The 22,993-nt window shown below is 47.6% G+C and overlaps 10 non-coding genes across 10 annotated transcripts; all 10 read left to right on the top strand.

The window, feature by feature from the left end:
* The first annotated feature begins 1,909 nt into the window (after positions 1 to 1,909).
* On the top strand, positions 1,910 to 1,983 carry TRNAN-GUU (transfer RNA asparagine (anticodon GUU)). The gene has a single exon. It is a non-coding gene; the product is annotated as a tRNA-Asn (tRNA).
* A 1,125-nt stretch (positions 1,984 to 3,108) lies between these two features.
* Positions 3,109 to 3,182, top strand: TRNAN-GUU (transfer RNA asparagine (anticodon GUU)). The gene has a single exon. It is a non-coding gene; the product is annotated as a tRNA-Asn (tRNA).
* Positions 3,183 to 8,485: 5,303 nt separating this feature from the next.
* TRNAT-GGU (transfer RNA threonine (anticodon GGU)) lies at positions 8,486 to 8,559 on the top strand. The gene has a single exon. It is a non-coding gene; the product is annotated as a tRNA-Thr (tRNA).
* A 2,615-nt stretch (positions 8,560 to 11,174) lies between these two features.
* TRNAT-GGU (transfer RNA threonine (anticodon GGU)) lies at positions 11,175 to 11,248 on the top strand. Its single transcript has one exon. It is a non-coding gene; the product is annotated as a tRNA-Thr (tRNA).
* Positions 11,249 to 13,861: 2,613 nt separating this feature from the next.
* Positions 13,862 to 13,935, top strand: TRNAT-GGU (transfer RNA threonine (anticodon GGU)). Its single transcript has one exon. It is a non-coding gene; the product is annotated as a tRNA-Thr (tRNA).
* A 224-nt stretch (positions 13,936 to 14,159) lies between these two features.
* On the top strand, positions 14,160 to 14,233 carry TRNAN-GUU (transfer RNA asparagine (anticodon GUU)). The gene has a single exon. It is a non-coding gene; the product is annotated as a tRNA-Asn (tRNA).
* Positions 14,234 to 14,752: 519 nt separating this feature from the next.
* Positions 14,753 to 14,826, top strand: TRNAN-GUU (transfer RNA asparagine (anticodon GUU)). The gene has a single exon. It is a non-coding gene; the product is annotated as a tRNA-Asn (tRNA).
* A 5,306-nt stretch (positions 14,827 to 20,132) lies between these two features.
* Positions 20,133 to 20,206, top strand: TRNAT-GGU (transfer RNA threonine (anticodon GGU)). The gene has a single exon. It is a non-coding gene; the product is annotated as a tRNA-Thr (tRNA).
* A 224-nt stretch (positions 20,207 to 20,430) lies between these two features.
* On the top strand, positions 20,431 to 20,504 carry TRNAN-GUU (transfer RNA asparagine (anticodon GUU)). Its single transcript has one exon. It is a non-coding gene; the product is annotated as a tRNA-Asn (tRNA).
* A 519-nt stretch (positions 20,505 to 21,023) lies between these two features.
* On the top strand, positions 21,024 to 21,097 carry TRNAN-GUU (transfer RNA asparagine (anticodon GUU)). Its single transcript has one exon. It is a non-coding gene; the product is annotated as a tRNA-Asn (tRNA).
* The last annotated feature ends 1,896 nt before the right edge of the window (positions 21,098 to 22,993 follow it).

The following is a 22,993-nucleotide window of genomic DNA, read 5'->3' on the forward strand; positions in this document are numbered from 1 at the left end:
GATTAAATGAAACAATTGCTTCATGAAACACTAAACGATCTAGCCATTTGAAGCTGCCCGAGCGTGTTGTTAGCTGGAGAAGCATTCTTCTTGGCATACCCCCCGACCCGGCCTCCGTGACGCAATCGGCTAGCGCATTCAGTTGTTAACCGAAAGGTTGTTGGTTCGGTTCCTCCCGTTGGCGGCATTTTTCGGTTCTAGCTGCAATGTACTAGTTGTCACTGTGCAGCACAAGCAAGTTTTTTTAATTGAGAGAAACACACACATCTGACATTTTGCTTTGTTGCTGTAGTCTCGTGGACTAAATGAAAAAATTACTTCATGAAACACTAAACGCTCTAGCCTTTTGAAGCTGCCCGAGCGTGTTGTTAGCTAGAGAAGCATTCTTCTTGGCACACAACCCTACCCGGCCTCCGTGGCGCAATCGGCTAGCACGTTGGGCTGTTAACCGAAAGGTTGCAGGTCCGACAACTCCCGGTGGTGGCATTTATTGGTTGTAGCCGTAGTGTAGTAGTTGTCACGGTGCAGGACAAGCAAGTTTGGTTAGTTGAGGGAAATGCACACATCTGACATTTTACTTTGTTGCTGTAGTCTCATGGATTTAACGAAAAACATGCTTCATGAAACACTAAACACCCTAGCCATTTGAAGCTGCCCGAGAGTGTTGTTAGCTAGATCAGCATTCTTCTTGTCACACAACCCTACCCGGCCTCCTTGGCGCAATCTGCTAGCACGTTGGGCTGTTACCCGATAGGTTTGAGGTCCGACTCCTCCCGGTGGTGGCATTTTTTTGGTTGTAGCTGCAATGTAGTAGTTGTCACTGTGCAGCACAAGCAAGTTTTTTTAATTGAGAGAAACACATACATCTTACATTTTGCTTTGTCGCTGTAGTCTTGTGGACTAAATGAAAAAATTGCTTCATGAAACACTAAACGCTCCAGCCATTTGAAGCTGCCCGAGCGTGTTGTTAGCTAGAGAAGCATTCTTCTTGGCATACAAACCTACCCGGCCTTCTTGGCGCAATCGGCTAGCACGTTGGGATGTTACCCGAAAGGTTGCAGGTCCGACAACTCCAGGTGGTGGCATATTTCGGTTGTAGCCGTAGTGTAGTAGTTGTCACGGTGCAGCACAAGCAAGTTTGGTTAGTTGAGAGAAATGCACACATCTGACATTTTACTTTGTTGCTCTAGTCTCGTGGATTTAATGAAAAAAAATGCTTCATGAAACAGTAAACACCCCAGCCATTTGTAGCTGCCCGAGAGTGTTGTTAGCTAGATCAGCATTCTTCTTGGCATACCCCCCGACCCGGCCTCCGTGGCGCAATCGGCTAGCACGTTCGGCTGTTAACCGAAAGGTTGGAGGTCCGACAACTCCAGGTGGTGGCATTTTTCGGTTGTAGCCGTAGTGTAGTAGTTGTCACGGTGCAGCACAAGCAAGTTTGGTTAGTTGAGAGAAATGCACACATCTGCCATTTTACTTGGTCGCTGTAGTGTCGTGGATTAAATGAAAAAAAAATGCTTCATGAAACACTAAACACCCTAGCCATTTGAAGCTGCCCGAGCGTGTTCTTAGCTAGAGAAGCATTCTTCTTGACATACAACCCTACCCGGCCTCCGTGGCGCAATCGGCTAGCACTTTGGGCTGTTAACCGAAAGGTTGCAGGTCCGACAACTCCCGGTGGTGGCATTTTTTTGGTTGTAGCCGTAGTGTAGTAGTTGTCACGGTGCAGGACAAGCATGTTTGGTTAGTTGAGGGAAATACACACATCTGACATTTTACATTGTCGCTGTAGTGTCTTGGATTAAATGAAAAAAATGCTTCATGAAACACTAAACACCGTAGCCATTTGAAGCCGCCCGAGCGTGTTGTTAGTTAGAGAAGCATTCTTCTTGGCTCACCCCCCGACCCGGCCTCCGTGGCGCAATCGGCTAGCGCGTTCGGCTGTTAACCGAAAGGTTGGAGGTTCGAGTCCTCCCGGTGGCGGCATTTTTTGTTTCTAGCTGTAGTGTAGTAGTTGTCACTGTGCAGCACAAGCAAGTTTTGTTAACTGAGAGAAACACACACATCTGACATTTTGCTTTGTTGCTGTAGTCTCGTGGACGAAATGAAAAAATTTCTTCATGAAACACTAAACGCTCTAGCTATTTGAAGCTGCCCGAGCGTGTTCTTAGCTAGAGAAGCATTCTTCTTGGCATACAACCCTACCCGGCCTCCGTGGCGCAATCGGCTAGCACTTTGGGCTGTTAACCGAAAGGTTGCAGGTCCGACAACTCCCGGTGGTGGCATTTTTTGGTTGTAGCCGTAGTGTAGTAGTTGTCACGGTGCAGCACAAGCAAGTTTGGTTAGTTGAGAGAAATGCACACATCTGACATCTTACTTTGTTGCTGTAGTCTCGTGGAATAAATGAAAAAAAATGCTTCATGAAACACTAAACACCCTAGCCATTTGAAGCTGCCCGAGTGTGTTAGCTAGAGAAGCATTCTTCTTGGCATACAACCCTACCCGGCCTCCGTGGCGCAATCGGCTAGCACTTTGGGCTGTTAACCGAAAGGTTGCAGGTCCGACAACTCCCGGTGGTGGCATTTTTTTGGTTGTAGCCGTAGTGTAGTAGTTGTCACGGTGCAGGACAAGCATGTTTGGTTAGTTGAGAGAAATGCACACATCTGCCATTTTACTTGGTCGCTGTAGTGTCGTGGATTAAATGAAAAAAAAAATGCTTCATGAAACACTAAACACCCTAGCCATTTGAAGCTGCCCGAGCGTGTTCTTAGCTAGAGAAGCATTCTTCTTGACATACAACCCTACCCGGCCTCCGTGGCGCAATCGGCTAGCACTTTGGGCTGTTAACCGAAAGGTTGCAGGTCCGACAACTCCCGGTGGTGGCATTTTTTTGGTTGTAGCCGTAGTGTAGTAGTTGTCACGGTGCAGGACAAGCATGTTTGGTTAGTTGAGGGAAATACACACATCTGACATTTTACATTGTCGCTGTAGTGTCTTGGATTAAATGAAAAAAATGCTTCATGAAACACTAAACACCGTAGCCATTTGAAGCCGCCCGAGCGTGTTGTTAGTTAGAGAAGCATTCTTCTTGGCTCACCCCCCGACCCGGCCTCCGTGGCGCAATCGGCTAGCGCGTTCGGCTGTTAACCGAAAGGTTGGAGGTTCGAGTCCTCCCGGTGGCGGCATTTTTTGTTTCTAGCTGTAGTGTAGTAGTTGTCACTGTGCAGCACAAGCAAGTTTTGGTAACTGAGAGAAACACACACATCTGACATTTTGCTTTGTTGCTGTAGTCTCGTGGACTAAATGAAAAAACTGCTTCATGAAACACTAAACGCTCTAGCCTTTTGAAGCTGCCCGAGCGTGTTGTTAGCTAGAGAAGCATTCTTCTTGGCATTCAACCCTACCCGGCCTCCGTGGCGCAATCGGCTAGCTCGTTCGGCTGTTAACCGAGAGGTTGGAGGTCCGACAACTCCCGGTGGTGGCATTTTATGGTTGTAGCCGTAATGTAGTAGTCGTCACGGTGCAGCACAAGCAAGTTTGGTTAGTGGAGAGAAATGCACACATCTGACATTTTACTTTCTTGCTGTACTCTCGTGGGTTAAATGAAAAAAAAAATGCTTCATGAAACATTAAACACGTTAGCCGTTTGAAGCTGCCCGAGCGTATTGTTAGCTTTAGAAGCATTCTCCTTGGCATACCCCCCGACCCAGCCTCCGTGGCGCAATCGGCTAGCGCGTTCGGCTGTTAACCGAAAGGTTGGAGGTCCGACTCCTCCCGGTGGCGGCATTTTTTTGTTGCAGCTGTAGTGTAGTAGTTTTCACGGGGCAGCACAAGCAAGTTTGGTTAGTTGAGAGAAATGCACACATCTGACATTTTACTTTGTTGCTGTAGTCTCGTGGATTAAATGAAAAAAATACTTCATGAAACAGTAAACACCTTAGCCATTTGAAGCTGCCTGAGCGTGTTGTTAGCTAGAAAAGCATTCTTCTTGGCATACCTCCGACCCAGCCTCCGTGGCGCAATCGGCTAGCTCGTTCGGCTGTTAACCGACAGGTTGGAGGTCCGACAACTCCCGGTGGTGAAATTTCTTGGTTGTAGCCGTAGTGTAGTAGTTGTCACAGTGCAGCCCAAGCAAGTTTGGTTAGTTGAGAGAAATGCACACATCTGACATTTTACTTTGTTGCTGTAGTCTCGTGGATTAAATGAAAAAAATACTTCATGAAACAGTAAACACCTTAGCCATTTGAAGCTGCCTGAGCGTGTTGTTAGCTAGAAAAGCATTCTTCTTGGCATACCTCCGACCCGGCCTCCGGGGCGCAATCGGCTAGCTCGTTCGGCTGTTAACCGACAGGTTGGAGGTCCGACAACTCCCGGTGGTGAAATTTCTTGGTTGTAGCCGTAGTGTAGTAGTTGTCACAGTGCAGCCGAAGCAAGTTTGGTTAGTTGAGAGAAATGCACACATCTGACATTTTACTTTGTTGCTGTAGTCTCGTGGATTAAATGAAAAAAATACTTCATGAAACAGTAAACACCTTAGCCATTTGAAGCTGCCTGAGCGTGTTGTTAGCTAGAAAAGCATTCTTCTTGGCATACCTCCGACCCGGCCTCCGTGGCGCAATCGGCTAGCACGTTCGGCTGTTAACCGAAAGGTTGGAGGTCCGACTCCTCCCGGTGGCGGCATTTTTTTGTTGCAGCTGTAGTGTAGTAGTTGTCACGGGGCAGCACAAGCAAGTTTGGTTAGTTGAGAGAAATGCACACATCTGACATTTTACTTTGTTGCTGTAGTCTCGTGGATTAAATGAAAAAAATACTTCATGAAACAGTAAACACCTTAGCCATTTGAAGCTGCCTGAGCGTGTTGTTAGCTAGAAAAGCATTCTTCTTGGCATACCTCCGACCCAGCCTCCGTGGCGCAATCGGCTAGCTCGTTCGGCTGTTAACCGACAGGTTGGAGGTCCGACAACTCCCGGTGGTGAAATTTCTTGGTTGTAGCCGTAGTGTAGTAGTTGTCACAGTGCAGCCCAAGCAAGTTTGGTTAGTTGAGAGAAATGCACACATCTGACATTTTTCTTTGTTGCTGTAGTCTCGTGGATTAAATGAAAAAAATACTTCATGAAACAGTAAACACCTTAGCCATTTGAAGCTGCCTGAGCGTGTTGTTAGCTAGAAAAGCATTCTTCTTGGCATACCTCCGACCCAGCCTCCGTGGCGCAATCGGCTAGCGCGTTCGGCTGTTAACCGAAAGGTTGGAGGTCCGACTCCTCCCGGTGGCGGCATTTTTTTGTTGCAGCTGTAGTGTAGTAGTTGTCACGGGGCAGCACAAGCAAGTTTGGTTAGTTGAGAGAAATGCACACATCTGACATTTTACTTTGTTGCTGTAGTCTCGTGGATTAAATGAAAAAAATACTTCATGAAACATTAAACACGTTAGCCATTTGAAGCTGCCCGAGCGTGTTGTTAGCTTCAGAAGCATTCTCCTTGGCATACCCCCCGACCCGGCCTCCGTGGCGCAATCGGCTAACTCGTTCGGCTGTTAACCGACAGGTTGGAGGTCCGACAACTCCCGGTGGTGAAATTTCTTGGTTGTAGCCGTAGTGTAGTAGTTGTCACAGTGCAGCCCAAGCAAGTTTGGTTAGTTGAGAGAAATGCACACATCTGACATTTTACTTTGTTGCTGTAGTCTCGTGGATTAAATGAAAAAAATACTTCATGAAACAGTAAACACCTTAGCCATTTGAAGCTGCCTGAGCGTGTTGTTAGCTAGAAAAGCATTCTTCTTGGCATACCTCCGACCCAGCCTCCGTGGCGCAATCGGCTAGCTCGTTCGGCTGTTAACCGACAGGTTGGAGGTCCGACAACTCCCGGTGGTGAAATTTCTTGGTTGTAGCCGTAGTGTAGTAGTTGTCACAGTGCAGCCCAAGCAAGTTTGGTTAGTTGAGAGAAATGCACACATCTGACATTTTACTTTGTTGCTGTAGTCTCGTGGATTAAATGAAAAAAATACTTCATGAAACAGTAAACACCTTAGCCATTTGAAGCTGCCTGAGCGTGTTGTTAGCTAGAAAAGCATTCTTCTTGGCATACCTCCGACCCGGCCTCCGGGGCGCAATCGGCTAGCTCGTTCGGCTGTTAACCGACAGGTTGGAGGTCCGACAACTCCCGGTGGTGAAATTTCTTGGTTGTAGCCGTAGTGTAGTAGTTGTCACAGTGCAGCCCAAGCAAGTTTGGTTAGTTGAGAGAAATGCACACATCTGACATTTTACTTTGTTGCTGTAGTCTCGTGGATTAAATGAAAAAAATACTTCATGAAACAGTAAACACCTTAGCCATTTGAAGCTGCCTGAGCGTGTTGTTAGCTAGAAAAGCATTCTTCTTGGCATACCTCCGACCCGGCCTCCGGGGCGCAATCGGCTAGCTCGTTCGGCTGTTAACCGACAGGTTGGAGGTCCGACAACTCCCGGTGGTGAAATTTCTTGGTTGTAGCCGTAGTGTAGTAGTTGTCACAGTGCAGCCGAAGCAAGTTTGGTTAGTTGAGAGAAATGCACACATCTGACATTTTACTTTGTTGCTGTAGTCTCGTGGATTAAATGAAAAAAATACTTCATGAAACAGTAAACACCTTAGCCATTTGAAGCTGCCTGAGCGTGTTGTTAGCTAGAAAAGCATTCTTCTTGGCATACCTCCGACCCGGCCTCCGTGGCGCAATCGGCTAGCACGTTCGGCTGTTAACCGAAAGGTTGGAGGTCCGACTCCTCCCGGTGGCGGCATTTTTTTGTTGCAGCTGTAGTGTAGTAGTTGTCACGGGGCAGCACAAGCAAGTTTGGTTAGTTGAGAGAAATGCACACATCTGACATTTTACTTTGTTGCTGTAGTCTCGTGGATTAAATGAAAAAAATACTTCATGAAACAGTAAACACCTTAGCCATTTGAAGCTGCCTGAGCGTGTTGTTAGCTAGAAAAGCATTCTTCTTGGCATACCTCCGACCCAGCCTCCGTGGCGCAATCGGCTAGCTCGTTCGGCTGTTAACCGACAGGTTGGAGGTCCGACAACTCCCGGTGGTGAAATTTCTTGGTTGTAGCCGTAGTGTAGTAGTTGTCACAGTGCAGCCCAAGCAAGTTTGGTTAGTTGAGAGAAATGCACACATCTGACATTTTTCTTTGTTGCTGTAGTCTCGTGAATTAAATGAAAAAAATACTTCATGAAACAGTAAACACCTTAGCCATTTGAAGCTGCCTGAGCGTGTTGTTAGCTAGAAAAGCATTCTTCTTGGCATACCTCCGACCCAGCCTCCGTGGCGCAATCGGCTAGCGCGTTCGGCTGTTAACCGAAAGGTTGGAGGTCCGACTCCTCCCGGTGGCGGCATTTTTTTTGTTGCAGCTGTAGTGTAGTAGTTGTCACGGGGCAGCACAAGCAAGTTTGGTTAGTTGAGAGAAATGCACACATCTGACATTTTACTTTGTTGCTGTAGTCTCGTGGATTAAATGAAAAAAATACTTCATGAAACAGTAAACACCTTAGCCATTTGAAGCTGCCTGAGCGTGTTGTTAGCTAGAAAAGCATTCTTCTTGGCATACCTCCGACCCGGCCTCCGTGGCGCAATCGGCTAGCACGTTCGGCTGTTAACCGAAAGGTTGGAGGTCCGACTCCTCCCGGTGGCGGCATTTTTTTGTTGCAGCTGTAGTGTAGTAGTTGTCACGGGGCAGCACAAGCAAGTTTGGTTAGTTGAGAGAAATGCACACATCTGACATTTTACTTTGTTGCTGTAGTCTCGTGGATTAAATGAAAAAAATACTTCATGAAACAGTAAACACCTTAGCCATTTGAAGCTGCCTGAGCGTGTTGTTAGCTAGAAAAGCATTCTTCTTGGCATACCTCCGACCCAGCCTCCGTGGCGCAATCGGCTAGCTCGTTCGGCTGTTAACCGACAGGTTGGAGGTCCGACAACTCCCGGTGGTGAAATTTCTTGGTTGTAGCCGTAGTGTAGTAGTTGTCACAGTGCAGCCCAAGCAAGTTTGGTTAGTTGAGAGAAATGCACACATCTGACATTTTTCTTTGTTGCTGTAGTCTCGTGGATTAAATGAAAAAAATGCTTCATGAAACAGTAAACACCCCAGCCATTTGTAGCTGCCCGAGAGTGTTGTTAGCTAGATCAGCATTCTTCTTGGCATACCCCCCGACCCGGCCTCCGTGGCGCAATCGGCTAGCACGTTCGGCTGTTAACCGAAAGGTTGGAGGTCCGACTCCTCCCGGTGGTGGCATTTTTTTGGTTGTAGCTGTAGTGTAGTAGTTGTCACGGTGCAGCACAAGCAAGTTTGGTTAGTTGTGAGAAATGCACACATCTGCCATTTTACTTGGTCGCTGTAGTGTCGTGGATTAAATGAAAAAAAAAATGGTTCATGAAACACTAAACACCCTAGCCATTTGAAGCGGCCCGAGAGTGTTGTTAGCTAGATCAGCATTCTTCTTGGCATACCCCCCGACCCGGCCTCCGTGGCGCAATCGGCTAGCGCGTTCGGCTGGTAACCGAAAGGTTGGAGGAACGAGTCCTCCCGGTGGCGGCATTTTTTGTTGCAGTTGTAGTGTAGTGGTTGTCACGGTGCAGCACAAGCAAGTTTGGTTAGTTGAGAGAAATGCACACATCTGACATTTTACTTTGTTGCTGTAGTCTCGTGGATTAAATGAAAAAAATACTTCATGAAACAGTAAACACCTTAGCCTTTTGAAGCTGCCTGAGCGTGTTGTTAGCTAGAAAAGCATTCTTCTTGGCATACCTCCGACCCGGCCTCCGGGGCGCAATCGGCTAGCTCGTTCGGCTGTTAACCGACAGGTTGGAGGTCCGACAACTCCCGGTGGTGAAATTTCTTGGTTGTAGCCGTAGTGTAGTAGTTGTCACAGTGCAGCCCAAGCAAGTTTGGTTAGTTGAGAGAAATGCACACATCTGACATTTTACTTTGTTGCTGTAGTCTCGTGGATTAAATGAAAAAAATACTTCATGAAACAGTAAACACCTTAGCCATTTGAAGCTGCCTGAGCGTGTTGTTAGCTAGAAAAGCATTCTTCTTGGCATACCTCCGACCCGGCCTCCGTGGCGCAATCGGCTAGCACGTTCGGCTGTTAACCGAAAGGTTGGAGGTCCGACTCCTCCCGGTGGCGGCATTTTTTTGTTGCAGCTGTAGTGTAGTAGTTGTCACGGGGCAGCACAAGCAAGTTTGGTTAGTTGAGAGAAATGCACACATCTGACATTTTTCTTTGTTGCTGTAGTCTCGTGGATTAAATGAAAAAAATACTTCATGAAACAGTAAACACCTTAGCCATTTGAAGCTGCCTGAGCGTGTTGTTAGCTAGAAAAGCATTCTTCTTGGCATACCTCCGACCCAGCCTCCGTGGCGCAATCGGCTAGCGCGTTCGGCTGTTAACCGAAAGGTTGGAGGTCCGACTCCTCCCGGTGGCGGCATTTTTTTGTTGCAGCTGTAGTGTAGTAGTTGTCACGGGGCAGCACAAGCAAGTTTGGTTAGTTGAGAGAAATGCACACATCTGACATTTTACTTTGTTGCTGTAGTCTCGTGGATTAAATGAAAAAAATACTTCATGAAACATTAAACACGTTAGCCATTTGAAGCTGCCCGAGCGTGTTGTTAGCTTCAGAAGCATTCTCCTTGGCATACCCCCCGACCCGGCCTCCGTGGCGCAATCGGCTAGCTCGTTCGGCTGTTAACCGACAGGTTGGAGGTCCGACAACTCCCGGTGGTGAAATTTCTTGGTTGTAGCCGTAGTGTAGTAGTTGTCACAGTGCAGCCCAAGCAAGTTTGGTTAGTTGAGAGAAATGCACACATCTGACATTTTACTTTGTTGCTGTAGTCTCGTGGGTTAAATGAAAAAAATACTTCATGAAACAGTAAACACCTTAGCCATTTGAAGCTGCCTGAGCGTGTTGTTAGCTAGAAAAGCATTCTTCTTGGCATACCTCCGACCCGGCCTCCGTGGCGCAATCGGCTAGCTCGTTCGGCTGTTAACCGACAGGTTGGAGGTCCGACAACTCCCGGTGGTGAAATTTCTTGGTTGTAGCCGTAGTGTAGTAGTTGTCACAGTGCAGCCCAAGCAAGTTTGGTTAGTTGAGAGAAATGCACACATCTGACATTTTACTTTGTTGCTGTAGTCTCGTGGGTTAAATGAAAAAAAATACTTCATGAAACAGTAAACACCTTAGCCATTTGAAGCTGCCTGAGCGTGTTGTTAGCTAGAAAAGCATTCTTCTTGGCATACCTCCGACCCGGCCTCCGTGGCGCAATCGGCTAGCACGTTCGGCTGTTAACCGAAATGTTGGAGGTCCGACTCCTCCCGGTGGCGGCATTTTTTTGTTGCAGCTGTAGTGTAGTAGTTGTCACGGGGCAGCACAAGCAAGTTTGGTTAGTTGAGAGAAATGCACACATCTGACATTTTACTTTGTTGCTGTAGTCTCGTGGATTAAATGAAAAAAATACTTCATGAAACAGTAAACACCTTAGCCATTTGAAGCTGCCTGAGCGTGTTGTTAGCTAGAAAAGCATTCTTCTTGGCACACCTCCGACCCAGCCTCCGTGGCGCAATCGGCTAGCTCGTTCGGCTGTTAACCGACAGGTTGGAGGTCCGACAACTCCCGGTGGTGAAATTTCTTGGTTGTAGCCGTAGTGTAGTAGTTGTCACAGTGCAGCCCAAGCAAGTTTGGTTAGTTGAGAGAAATGCACACATCTGACATTTTTCTTTGTTGCTGTAGTCTCGTGGATTAAATGAAAAAAATGCTTCATGAAACAGTAAACACCCCAGCCATTTGTAGCTGCCCGAGAGTGTTGTTAGCTAGATCAGCATTCTTCTTGGCATACCCCCCGACCCGGCCTCCGTGGCGCAATCGGCTAGCACGTTCGGCTGTTAACCGAAAGGTTGGAGGTCCGACTCCTCCCGGTGGTGGCATTTTTTTGGTTGTAGCTGTAGTGTAGTAGTTGTCACGGTGCAGCACAAGCAAGTTTGGTTAGTTGTGAGAAATGCACACATCTGCCATTTTACTTGGTCGCTGTAGTGTCGTGGATTAAATGAAAAAAAAAATGGTTCATGAAACACTAAACACCCTAGCCATTTGAAGCGGCCCGAGAGTGTTGTTAGCTAGATCAGCATTCTTCTTGGCCTACCCCCCGACCCGGCCTCCGTGGCGCAATCGGCTAGCGCGTTCGGCTGGTAACCGAAAGGTTGGAGGAACGAGTCCTCCCGGTGGCGGCATTTTTTGTTGCAGTTGTAGTGTAGTGGTTGTCACGGTGCAGCACAAGCAAGTTTGGTTAGTTGAGAGAAATGCACACATCTGACATTTTACTTTGTTGCTGTAGTCTCGTGGATTAAATGAAAAAAATACTTCATGAAACAGTAAACACCTTAGCCATTTGAAGCTGCCTGAGCGTGTTGTTAGCTAGAAAAGCATTCTTCTTGGCATACCTCCGACCCGGCCTCCGGGGCGCAATCGGCTAGCTCGTTCGGCTGTTTACCGACAGGTTGGAGGTCCGACAACTCCCGGTGGTGAAATTTCTTGGTTGTAGCCGTAGTGTAGTAGTTGTCACAGTGCAGCCCAAGCAAGTTTGGTTAGTTGAGAGAAATGCACACATCTGACATTTTACTTTGTTGCTGTAGTCTCGTGGATTAAATGAAAAAAATACTTCATGAAACAGTAAACACCTTAGCCATTTGAAGCTGCCTGAGCGTGTCGTTAGCTAGAAAAGCATTCTTCTTGGCATACCTCCGACCCAGCCTCCGTGGCGCAATCGGCTAGCTCGTTCGGCTGTTAACCGACAGGTTGGAGGTCCGACAACTCCCGGTGGTGAAATTTCTTGGTTGTAGCCGTAGTGTAGTAGTTGTCACAGTGCAGCCCAAGCAAGTTTGGTTAGTTGAGAGAAATGCACACATCTGACATTTTTCTTTGTTGCTGTAGTCGCGTGGATTAAATGAAAAAAATACTTCATGAAACAGTAAACACCTTAGCCATTTGAAGCTGCCTGAGCGTGTTGTTAGCTAGAAAAGCATTCTTCTTGGCATACCTCCGACCCAGCCTCCGTGGCGCAATCGGCTAGCGCGTTCGGCTGTTAACCGAAAGGTTGGAGGTCCGACTCCTCCCGGTGGCGGCATTTTTTTGTTGCAGCTGTAGTGTAGTAGTTGTCACGGGGCAGCACAAGCAAGTTTGGTTAGTTGAGAGAAATGCACACATCTGACATTTTACTTTGTTGCTGTAGTCTCGTGGATTAAATGAAAAAAATACTTCATGAAACATTAAACACGTTAGCCATTTGAAGCTGCCCGAGCGTGTTGTTGGCTTCAGAAGCATTCTCCTTGGCATACCCCCCGACCCGGCCTCCGTGGCGCAATCGGCTAGCTCGTTCGGCTGTTAACCGACAGGTTGGAGGTCCGACAACTCCCGGTGGTGAAATTTCTTGGTTGTAGCCGTAGTGTAGTAGTTGTCACAGTGCAGCCCAAGCAAGTTTGGTTAGTTGAGAGAAATGCACACATCTGACATTTTACTTTGTTGCTGTAGTCTCGTGGATTAAATGAAAAAAATACTTCATGAAACAGTAAACACCTTAGCCATTTGAAGCTGCCTGAGCGTGTTGTTAGCTAGAAAAGCATTCTTCTTGGCATACCTCCGACCCGGCCTCCGTGGCGCAATCGGCTAGCTCGTTCGGCTGTTAACCGACAGGTTGGAGGTCCGACAACTCCCGGTGGTGAAATTTCTTGGTTGTAGCCGTAGTGTAGTAGTTGTCACAGTGCAGCCCAAGCAAGTTTGGTTAGTTGAGAGAAATGCACACATCTGACATTTTAGTTTGTTGCTGTAGTCTCGTGGATTAAATGAAAAAAATACTTCATGAAACAGTAAACACCTTAGCCATTTGAAGCTGCCTGAGCGTGTTGTTAGCTAGAAAAGCATTCTTCTTGGCATACCTCCGACCCGGCCTCCGTGGCGCAATCGGCTAGCACGTTCGGCTGTTAACCGAAAGGTTGGAGGTCCGACTCCTCCCGGTGGCGGCATTTTTTGTTGCAGCTGTAGTGTAGTAGTTGTCACGGGGCAGCACAAGCAAGTTTGGTTAGTTGAGAGAAATGCACACATCTGACATTTTACTTTGTTGCTGTAGTCTCGTGGATTAAATGAAAAAAATACTTCATGAAACAGTAAACACCTTAGCCATTTGAAGCTGCCTGAGCGTGTTGTTAGCTAGAAAAGCATTCTTCTTGGCATACCTCCGACCCAGCCTCCGTGGCGCAATCGGCTAGCTCGTTCGGCTGTTAACCGACAGGTTGGAGGTCCGACAACTCCCGGTGGTGAAATTTCTTGGTTGTAGCCGTAGTGTAGTAGTTGTCACAGTGCAGCCCAAGCAAGTTTGGTTAGTTGAGAGAAATGCACACATCTGACATTTTTCTTTGTTGCTGTAGTCTCGTGGATTAAATGAAAAAAATGCTTCATGAAACAGTAAACACCCCAGCCATTTGTAGCTGCCCGAGAGTGATGTTAGCTAGATCAGCATTCTTCTTGGCATACCCCCCGACCCGGCCTCCGTGGCGCAATCGGCTAGCACGTTCGGCTGTTAACCGAAAGGTTGGAGGTCCGACTCCTCCCGGTGGTGGCATTTTTTTGGTTGTAGCTGTAGTGTAGTAGTTGTCACGGTGCAGCACAAGCAAGTTTGGTTAGTTGTGAGAAATGCACACATCTGCCATTTTACTTGGTCGCTGTAGTGTCGTGGATTAAATGAAAAAAAAAATGGTTCATGAAACACTAAACACCCTAGCCATTTGAAGCGGCCCGAGAGTGTTGTTAGCTAGATCAGCATTCTTCTTGGCATACCCCCCGACCCGGCCTCCGTGGCGCAATCGGCTAGCGCGTTCGGCTGGTAACCGAAAGGTTGGAGGAACGAGTCCTCCCGGTGGCGGCATTTTTTGTTGCAGTTGTAGTGTAGTGGTTGTCACGGTGCAGCACAAGCAAGTTTGGTTAGTTGAGAGGAACGCACACATCTGACATTTTACTTTGTCGCTGTAGTCTCGTGGATTAAATGAACAAAATGCTTCATGAAACACTAAACACCCTAGCCATTTGAAGCCGCCCGAGCGTGTTGTTAGTTAGAGAAGCATTCTTCTTGGCTCACCACGCGACCCGGCCTCCGTGGCGCAATCGGCTAGCGCGTTCGGCTGTTAACCGAAAGGTTGGAGGTTCGAGTCCTCCCGGTGGCGGCATTTTTTGTTTCTAGCTGTAGTGTAGTAGTTGTCACTGTGCAGCACAAGCAAGTTTTGTTAACTGAGAGAAACACACACATCTGACATTTTGCTTTGTTGCTGTAGTCTCGTGGACGAAATGAAAAAATTTCTTCATGAAACACTAAACGCTCTAGCTATTTGAAGCTGCCCGAGCGTGTTCTTAGCTAGAGAAGCATTCTTCTTGGCATACAACCCTACCCGGCCTCCGTGGCGCAATCGGCTAGCACGTTCGGCTGTTAACCGAAAGGTTGCAGGTCCGACAACTCCCGGTGGTGGCATTTTTTGGTTGTAGCCGTAGTGTAGTAGTTGTCACGGTGCAGCACAAGCAAGTTTGGTTAGTTGAAAGAAATGCACACATCTGACATCTTACTTTGTTGCTGTAGTCTCGTGGAATAAATGAAAAAAATGCTTCATGAAACACTAAACACCCTAGCCATTTGAAGCTGCCCGAGTGTGTTAGCTAGAGAAGCATTCTTCTTGGCTTACCCCGACCCGGCCTCCGTGGCGCAATCGGCTAGCGCGTTCGGCTGTTAACCGAAAGGTTGGAGGTTCGAGTCCTCCCGGTGGCGGCATTTTTTGGTTCTAGCTGTAGTGTAGTAGTTGTCACGGTGCAGCACAAGCAAGTTTGGTTAGTTGAGAGAAATGCACACATCTGACATTTTGCTTTGTTGCTGTAGTCTCGTGGACGAAATGAAAAAATTTCTTCATGAAACCCTAAACGCTCTAGCTATTTGAAGCTGCCCGAGCGTGTTCTTAGCTAGAGAAGCATTCTTCTTGGCATACAACCCTACCCGGCCTCCGTGGCGCAATCGGCTAGCACGTTCGGCTGTTAACCGAAAGGTTGCAGGTCCGACAACTCCCGGTGGTGGCATTTTTTGGTTGTAGCCGTAGTGTAGTAGTTGTCACGGTGCAGCACAAGCAAGTTTTTTTAATTGAGAGAAACACATACATCTGACATTTTGCTTTGTCGCTGTAGTCTCGTGGACTAAATGAAAAAATTGCTTCATGAAACACTAAACGCTCCAGCCATTTGAAGCTGCCCGAGCATGTTGTTAGCTAGAGAAGCATTCTTCTTGGCATACAAACCTACCCGGCCTTCGTGGCGCAATCGGCTAGCATGTTCGGCTGTTAACCGAATGGTTGGAAGTCCGACTCCTTCCGGTGGTGGCATTTTTCGGTTGTAGCCATAGTGTAGTAGTTGTCACGGTGCAGCACAAGCAAGTTTGGTTAGTTGAGAGAAATGCACACATCTGACATTTTACTTTGTCGCTGTAGTCTCGTGGATTAAATGAACAAAATGCTTCATGAAACACTAAACGCTCTAGCTATTTGAAGCTGCCCGAGCGTGTTCTTAGCTAGAGAAGCATTCTTCTTGGCATACAACCCTACCCGGCCTCCGTGGCGCAATCGGCTAGCACTTTGGGCTGTTAACCGAAAGGTTGCAGGTCCGACAACTCCCGGTGGTGGCATTTTTTGGTTGTAGCTGTAGTGTAGTGGTTGTCACGGTGCAGCACAAGCAAGTTTGGTTAGTTGAGAGAAATGCACACATCTGACATTTTACTTTGTCGCTGTAGTCTCGTGGACTAAATGAAAAAATTGCTTCATGAAACAATAAACGCTCCAGCCATTTGAAGCTGCCCGAGCGTGTTGTTAGCTAGAGAAGCATTCTTCTTGGCATACAACCCTACCCGGCCTCCGTGCCGCAATCGGCTAGCACTTTGGGCTGTTAACCGAAAGGTTGCAGGTCCGACAACTCCCGGTGGTGGCATTTTTTGGTTGTAGCTGTAGTGTAGTGGTTGTCACGGTGCAGCACAAGCAAGTTTGGTTAGTTGAGAGAAACACACACATCTGACATTTTGCTTTGTCGCTGTAGTCTCGTGGACTAAATGAAAAAATTGCTTCATGAAACAATAAACGCTCCAGCCATTTGAAGCTGCCCGAGCGTGTTGTTAGCTAGAGAAGCATTCTTCTTGGCATACAACCCTACCCGGCCTCCGTGCCGCAATCGGCTAGCATGTTCGGCTGTTAACCGAATGGTTGGAAGTCCGACTCCTTCCGGTGGTGGCATTTTTCGGTTGTAGCCGTAGTGTAGTAGTTGTCACGGTGCAGCACAAGCAAGTTTGGTTAGTTGAGAGAAATGCACACATCTGACATTTTACTTTGTCGCTGTAGTCTCGTGGATTAAATGAACAAAATGCTTCATGAAACACTAAACGCTCTAGCTATTTGAAGCTGCCCGAGCGTGTTCTTAGCTAGAGAAGCATTCTTCTTGGCATACAACCCTACCCGGCCTCCGTGGCGCAATCGGCTAGCACTTTGGGCTGTTAACCGAAAGGTTGCAGGTCCGACAACTCCCGGTGGTGGCATTTTTTGGTTGTAGCTGTAGTGTAGTGGTTGTCACGGTGCAGCACAAGCAAGTTTGGTTAGTTGAGAGGAACGCACACATCTGACATTTTACTTTGTCGCTGTAGTCTCGTGGACTAAATGAAAAAACTGCTTCATGAAACACTAAACGCTCTAGCCTTTTGAAGCTGCCCGAGCGTGTTGTTAGCTAGAGAAGCATTCTTCTTGGCAAACCCCCCGACCCGGCCGCTGTGGCGCAATCGGCTAGCACGTTCGGCTGTTAACCGAAAGGTTGGAGGTCCGACTCCTCCCGGTGGTGGCATTTTTTTGGTTGTAGCTGTAGTGTAGTAGTTGTCACGGTGCAGCACAAGCACGTTTGGTTAGTTGAGAGAAATTCACAAATCTGACATTTTACTTGGTCGCTGTAGTGTCGTGGATTAAATGAAACAATTGCTTCATGAAACACTAAACGCTCTAGCCATTTGAAGCTGCCCGAGCGTGTTGTTAGCTGGAGAAGCATTCTTCTTGGCATACCCCCCGACCCGGCCTCCGTGGCGCAATCGGCTAGCGCATTCAGTTGTTAACCGAAAGGTTGGAGGTTCGGTTCCTCCCGTTGGCGGCATTTTTCGGTTCTAGCTGCAATGTACTAGTTGTCACTGTGCAGCACAAGCAAGTTTTTTTAATTGAGAGAAACACACACATCTGACATTTTGCTTTGTTGCTGTAGTCTCGTGGACTAAATGAAAAAATTGCTTCATGAAACACTAAACGCTCTAGCCTTTTGAAGCTGCCCGAGCGTGTTGTTAGCTAGAGAAGCATTCTTCTTGGCATACAACCCTACCCGGCCTCCGTGGCGCAATCGGCTAGCACGTTGGGCTGTTAACCGAAAGGTTGCAGGTCCGACAACTCCCGGTGGTGGCATTTATTGGTTGTAGCCGTAGTGTAGCAGTTGTCACGGTGCAGGACAAGCAAGTTTGGTTAGTTGAGGGAAATGCACACATCTGACATTTTACTTTGTTGCTGTAGTCTCATGGATTTAACGAAAAACATGCTTCATGAAACACTAAACACCCTAGCCATTTGAAGCTGCCCGAGAGTGTTGTTAGCTAGATCAGCATTCTTGTCATACAACCCTACCCGGCCTCCTTGGCGCAATCGGCTAGCACGTTCGGCTGTTAACCGAAAGGTTGGAGGTCCGACTCGTCCCGGTGGTGGCATTTTTTTGGTTGTAGCTGTAGTGTAGTAGTTGTCATGGTGCAGCACAAGCAAGTTTGGTTAGTTGAGAGAAATGCACACATCTGACATTTTACTTTGTTGCTGTAGTATCGGGAATGAAATGAAAAAAAATGCTGTATGAAACAGTAAACACCTTAGCCATTTGAAGCTGCCTGAGCGTGTCGTTAGCTAGAAAAGCATTCTTCTTGGCATACCTCCGACCCAGCCTCCGTGGCGCAATCGGCTAGCTCGTTCGGCTGTTAACCGACAGGTTGGAGGTCCGACAACTCCCGGTGGTGAAATTTCTTGGTTGTAGCCGTAGTGTAGTAGTTGTCACAGTGCAGCCCAAGCAAGTTTGGTTAGTTGAGAGAAATGCACACATCTGACATTTTTCTTTGTTGCTGTAGTCGCGTGGATTAAATGAAAAAAATACTTCATGAAACAGTAAACACCTTAGCCATTTGAAGCTGCCTGAGCGTGTTGTTAGCTAGAAAAGCATTCTTCTTGGCATACCTCCGACCCAGCCTCCGTGGCGCAATCGGCTAGCGCGTTCGGCTGTTAACCGAAAGGTTGGAGGTCCGACTCCTCCCGGTGGCGGCATTTTTTTGTTGCAGCTGTAGTGTAGTAGTTGTCACGGGGCAGCACAAGCAAGTTTGGTTAGTTGAGAGAAATGCACACATCTGACATTTTACTTTGTTGCTGTAGTCTCGTGGATTAAATGAAAAAAATACTTCATGAAACATTAAACACGTTAGCCATTTGAAGCTGCCCGAGCGTGTTGTTGGCTTCAGAAGCATTCTCCTTGGCATACCCCCCGACCCGGCCTCCGTGGCGCAATCGGCTAGCTCGTTCGGCTGTTAACCGACAGGTTGGAGGTCCGACAACTCCCGGTGGTGAAATTTCTTGGTTGTAGCCGTAGTGTAGTAGTTGTCACAGTGCAGCCCAAGCAAGTTTGGTTAGTTGAGAGAAATGCACACATCTGACATTTTACTTTGTTGCTGTAGTCTCGTGGATTAAATGAAAAAAATACTTCATGAAACAGTAAACACCTTAGCCATTTGAAGCTGCCTGAGCGTGTTGTTAGCTAGAAAAGCATTCTTCTTGGCATACCTCCGACCCGGCCTCCGTGGCGCAATCGGCTAGCTCGTTCGGCTGTTAACCGACAGGTTGGAGGTCCGACAACTCCCGGTGGTGAAATTTCTTGGTTGTAGCCGTAGTGTAGTAGTTGTCACAGTGCAGCCCAAGCAAGTTTGGTTAGTTGAGAGAAATGCACACATCTGACATTTTAGTTTGTTGCTGTAGTCTCGTGGATTAAATGAAAAAAATACTTCATGAAACAGTAAACACCTTAGCCATTTGAAGCTGCCTGAGCGTGTTGTTAGCTAGAAAAGCATTCTTCTTGGCATACCTCCGACCCGGCCTCCGTGGCGCAATCGGCTAGCACGTTCGGCTGTTAACCGAAAGGTTGGAGGTCCGACTCCTCCCGGTGGCGGCATTTTTTGTTGCAGCTGTAGTGTAGTAGTTGTCACGGGGCAGCACAAGCAAGTTTGGTTAGTTGAGAGAAATGCACACATCTGACATTTTACTTTGTTGCTGTAGTCTCGTGGATTAAATGAAAAAAATACTTCATGAAACAGTAAACACCTTAGCCATTTGAAGCTGCCTGAGCGTGTTGTTAGCTAGAAAAGCATTCTTCTTGGCATACCTCCGACCCAGCCTCCGTGGCGCAATCGGCTAGCTCGTTCGGCTGTTAACGGACAGGTTGGAGGTCCGACAACTCCCGGTGGTGAAATTTCTTGGTTGTAGCCGTAGTGTAGTAGTTGTCACAGTGCAGCCCAAGCAAGTTTGGTTAGTTGAGAGAAATGCACACATCTGACATTTTTCTTTGTTGCTGTAGTCTCGTGGATTAAATGAAAAAAATGCTTCATGAAACAGTAAACACCCCAGCCATTTGTAGCTGCCCGAGAGTGTTGTTAGCTAGATCAGCATTCTTCTTGGCATACCCCCCGACCCGGCCTCCGTGGCGCAATCGGCTAGCACGTTCGGCTGTTAACCGAAAGGTTGGAGGTCCGACTCCTCCCGGTGGTGGCATTTTTTTGGTTGTAGCTGTAGTGTAGTAGTTGTCACGGTGCAGCACAAGCAAGTTTGGTTAGTTGTGAGAAATGCACACATCTGCCATTTTACTTGGTCGCTGTAGTGTCGTGGATTAAATGAAAAAAAAAATGGTTCATGAAACACTAAACACCCTAGCCATTTGAAGCGGCCCGAGAGTGTTGTTAGCTAGATCAGCATTCTTCTTGGCATACCCCCCGACCCGGCCTCCGTGGCGCAATCGGCTAGCGCGTTCGGCTGGTAACCGAAAGGTTGGAGGAACGAGTCCTCCCGGTGGCGGCATTTTTTGTTGCAGTTGTAGTGTAGTGGTTGTCACGGTGCAGCACAAGCAAGTTTGGTTAGTTGAGAGGAACGCACACATCTGACATTTTACTTTGTCGCTGTAGTCTCGTGGATTAAATGAACAAAATGCTTCATGAAACACTAAACACCCTAGCCATTTGAAGCCGCCCGAGCGTGTTGTTAGTTAGAGAAGCATTCTTCTTGGCTCACCACGCGACCCGGCCTCCGTGGCGCAATCGGCTAGCGCGTTCGGCTGTTAACCGAAAGGTTGGAGGTTCGAGTCCTCCCGGTGGCGGCATTTTTTGTTTCTAGCTGTAGTGTAGTAGTTGTCACTGTGCAGCACAAGCAAGTTTTGTTAACTGAGAGAAACACACACATCTGACATTTTGCTTTGTTGCTGTAGTCTCGTGGACGAAATGAAAAAATTTCTTCATGAAACACTAAACGCTCTAGCTATTTGAAGCTGCCCGAGCGTGTTCTTAGCTAGAGAAGCATTCTTCTTGGCATACAACCCTACCCGGCCTCCGTGGCGCAATCGGCTAGCACGTTCGGCTGTTAACCGAAAGGTTGCAGGTCCGACAACTCCCGGTGGTGGCATTTTTTGGTTGTAGCCGTAGTGTAGTAGTTGTCACGGTGCAGCACAAGCAAGTTTGGTTAGTTGAAAGAAATGCACACATCTGACATCTTACTTTGTTGCTGTAGTCTCGTGGAATAAATGAAAAAAATGCTTCATGAAACACTAAACACCCTAGCCATTTGAAGCTGCCCGAGTGTGTTAGCTAGAGAAGCATTCTTCTTGGCTTACCCCGACCCGGCCTCCGTGGCGCAATCGGCTAGCGCGTTCGGCTGTTAACCGAAAGGTTGGAGGTTCGAGTCCTCCCGGTGGCGGCATTTTTTGGTTCTAGCTGTAGTGTAGTAGTTGTCACGGTGCAGCACAAGCAAGTTTGGTTAGTTGAGAGAAATGCACACATCTGACATTTTGCTTTGTTGCTGTAGTCTCGTGGACGAAATGAAAAAATTTCTTCATGAAACCCTAAACGCTCTAGCTATTTGAAGCTGCCCGAGCGTGTTCTTAGCTAGAGAAGCATTCTTCTTGGCATACAACCCTACCCGGCCTCCGTGGCGCAATCGGCTAGCACGTTCGGCTGTTAACCGAAAGGTTGCAGGTCCGACAACTCCCGGTGGTGGCATTTTTTGGTTGTAGCCGTAGTGTAGTAGTTGTCACGGTGCAGCACAAGCAAGTTTTTTTAATTGAGAGAAACACATACATCTGACATTTTGCTTTGTCGCTGTAGTCTCGTGGACTAAATGAAAAAATTGCTTCATGAAACACTAAACGCTCCAGCCATTTGAAGCTGCCCGAGCATGTTGTTAGCTAGAGAAGCATTCTTCTTGGCATACAAACCTACCCGGCCTTCGTGGCGCAATCGGCTAGCATGTTCGGCTGTTAACCGAATGGTTGGAAGTCCGACTCCTTCCGGTGGTGGCATTTTTCGGTTGTAGCCGTAGTGTAGTAGTTGTCACGGTGCAGCACAAGCAAGTTTGGTTAGTTGAGAGAAATGCACACATCTGACATTTTACTTTGTCGCTGTAGTCTCGTGGATTAAATGAACAAAATGCTTCATGAAACACTAAACGCTCTAGCTATTTGAAGCTGCCCGAGCGTGTTCTTAGCTAGAGAAGCATTCTTCTTGGCATACAACCCTACCCGGCCTCCGTGGCGCAATCGGCTAGCACTTTGGGCTGTTAACCGAAAGGTTGCAGGTCCGACAACTCCCGGTGGTGGCATTTTTTGGTTGTAGCTGTAGTGTAGTGGTTGTCACGGTGCAGCACAAGCAAGTTTGGTTAGTTGAGAGAAACACACACATCTGACATTTTGCTTTGTCGCTGTAGTCTCGTGGACTAAATGAAAAAATTGCTTCATGAAACAATAAACGCTCCAGCCATTTGAAGCTGCCCGAGCGTGTTGTTAGCTAGAGAAGCATTCTTCTTGGCATACAACCCTACCCGGCCTCCGTGCCGCAATCGGCTAGCATGTTCGGCTGTTAACCGAATGGTTGGAAGTCCGACTCCTTCCGGTGGTGGCATTTTTCGGTTGTAGCCGTAGTGTAGTAGTTGTCACGGTGCAGCACAAGCAAGTTTGGTTAGTTGAGAGAAATGCACACATCTGACATTTTACTTTGTCGCTGTAGTCTCGTGGATTAAATGAACAAAATGCTTCATGAAACACTAAACGCTCTAGCTATTTGAAGCTGCCCGAGCGTGTTCTTAGCTAGAGAAGCATTCTTCTTGGCATACAACCCTACCCGGCCTCCGTGGCGCAATCGGCTAGCACTTTGGGCTGTTAACCGAAAGGTTGCAGGTCCGACAACTCCCGGTGGTGGCATTTTTTGGTTGTAGCTGTAGTGTAGTGGTTGTCACGGTGCAGCACAAGCAAGTTTGGTTAGTTGAGAGGAACGCACACATCTGACATTTTACTTTGTCGCTGTAGTCTCGTGGACTAAATGAAAAAACTGCTTCATGAAACACTAAACGCTCTAGCCTTTTGAAGCTGCCCGAGCGTGTTGTTAGCTAGAGAAGCATTCTTCTTGGCAAACCCCCCGACCCGGCCGCTGTGGCGCAATCGGCTAGCACGTTCGGCTGTTAACCGAAAGGTTGGAGGTCCGACTCCTCCCGGTGGTGGCATTTTTTTGGTTGTAGCTGTAGTGTAGTAGTTGTCACGGTGCAGCACAAGCACGTTTGGTTAGTTGAGAGAAATTCACAAATCTGACATTTTACTTGGTC

Source organism: Amblyomma maculatum, chromosome 7, assembly GCF_055883805.1.
Source record: "Amblyomma maculatum isolate TAMU_Amacu chromosome 7, ASM5588380v1, whole genome shotgun sequence".
In the NCBI taxonomy this organism is placed as follows: Eukaryota; Metazoa; Arthropoda; class Arachnida; order Ixodida; family Ixodidae; genus Amblyomma; species Amblyomma maculatum.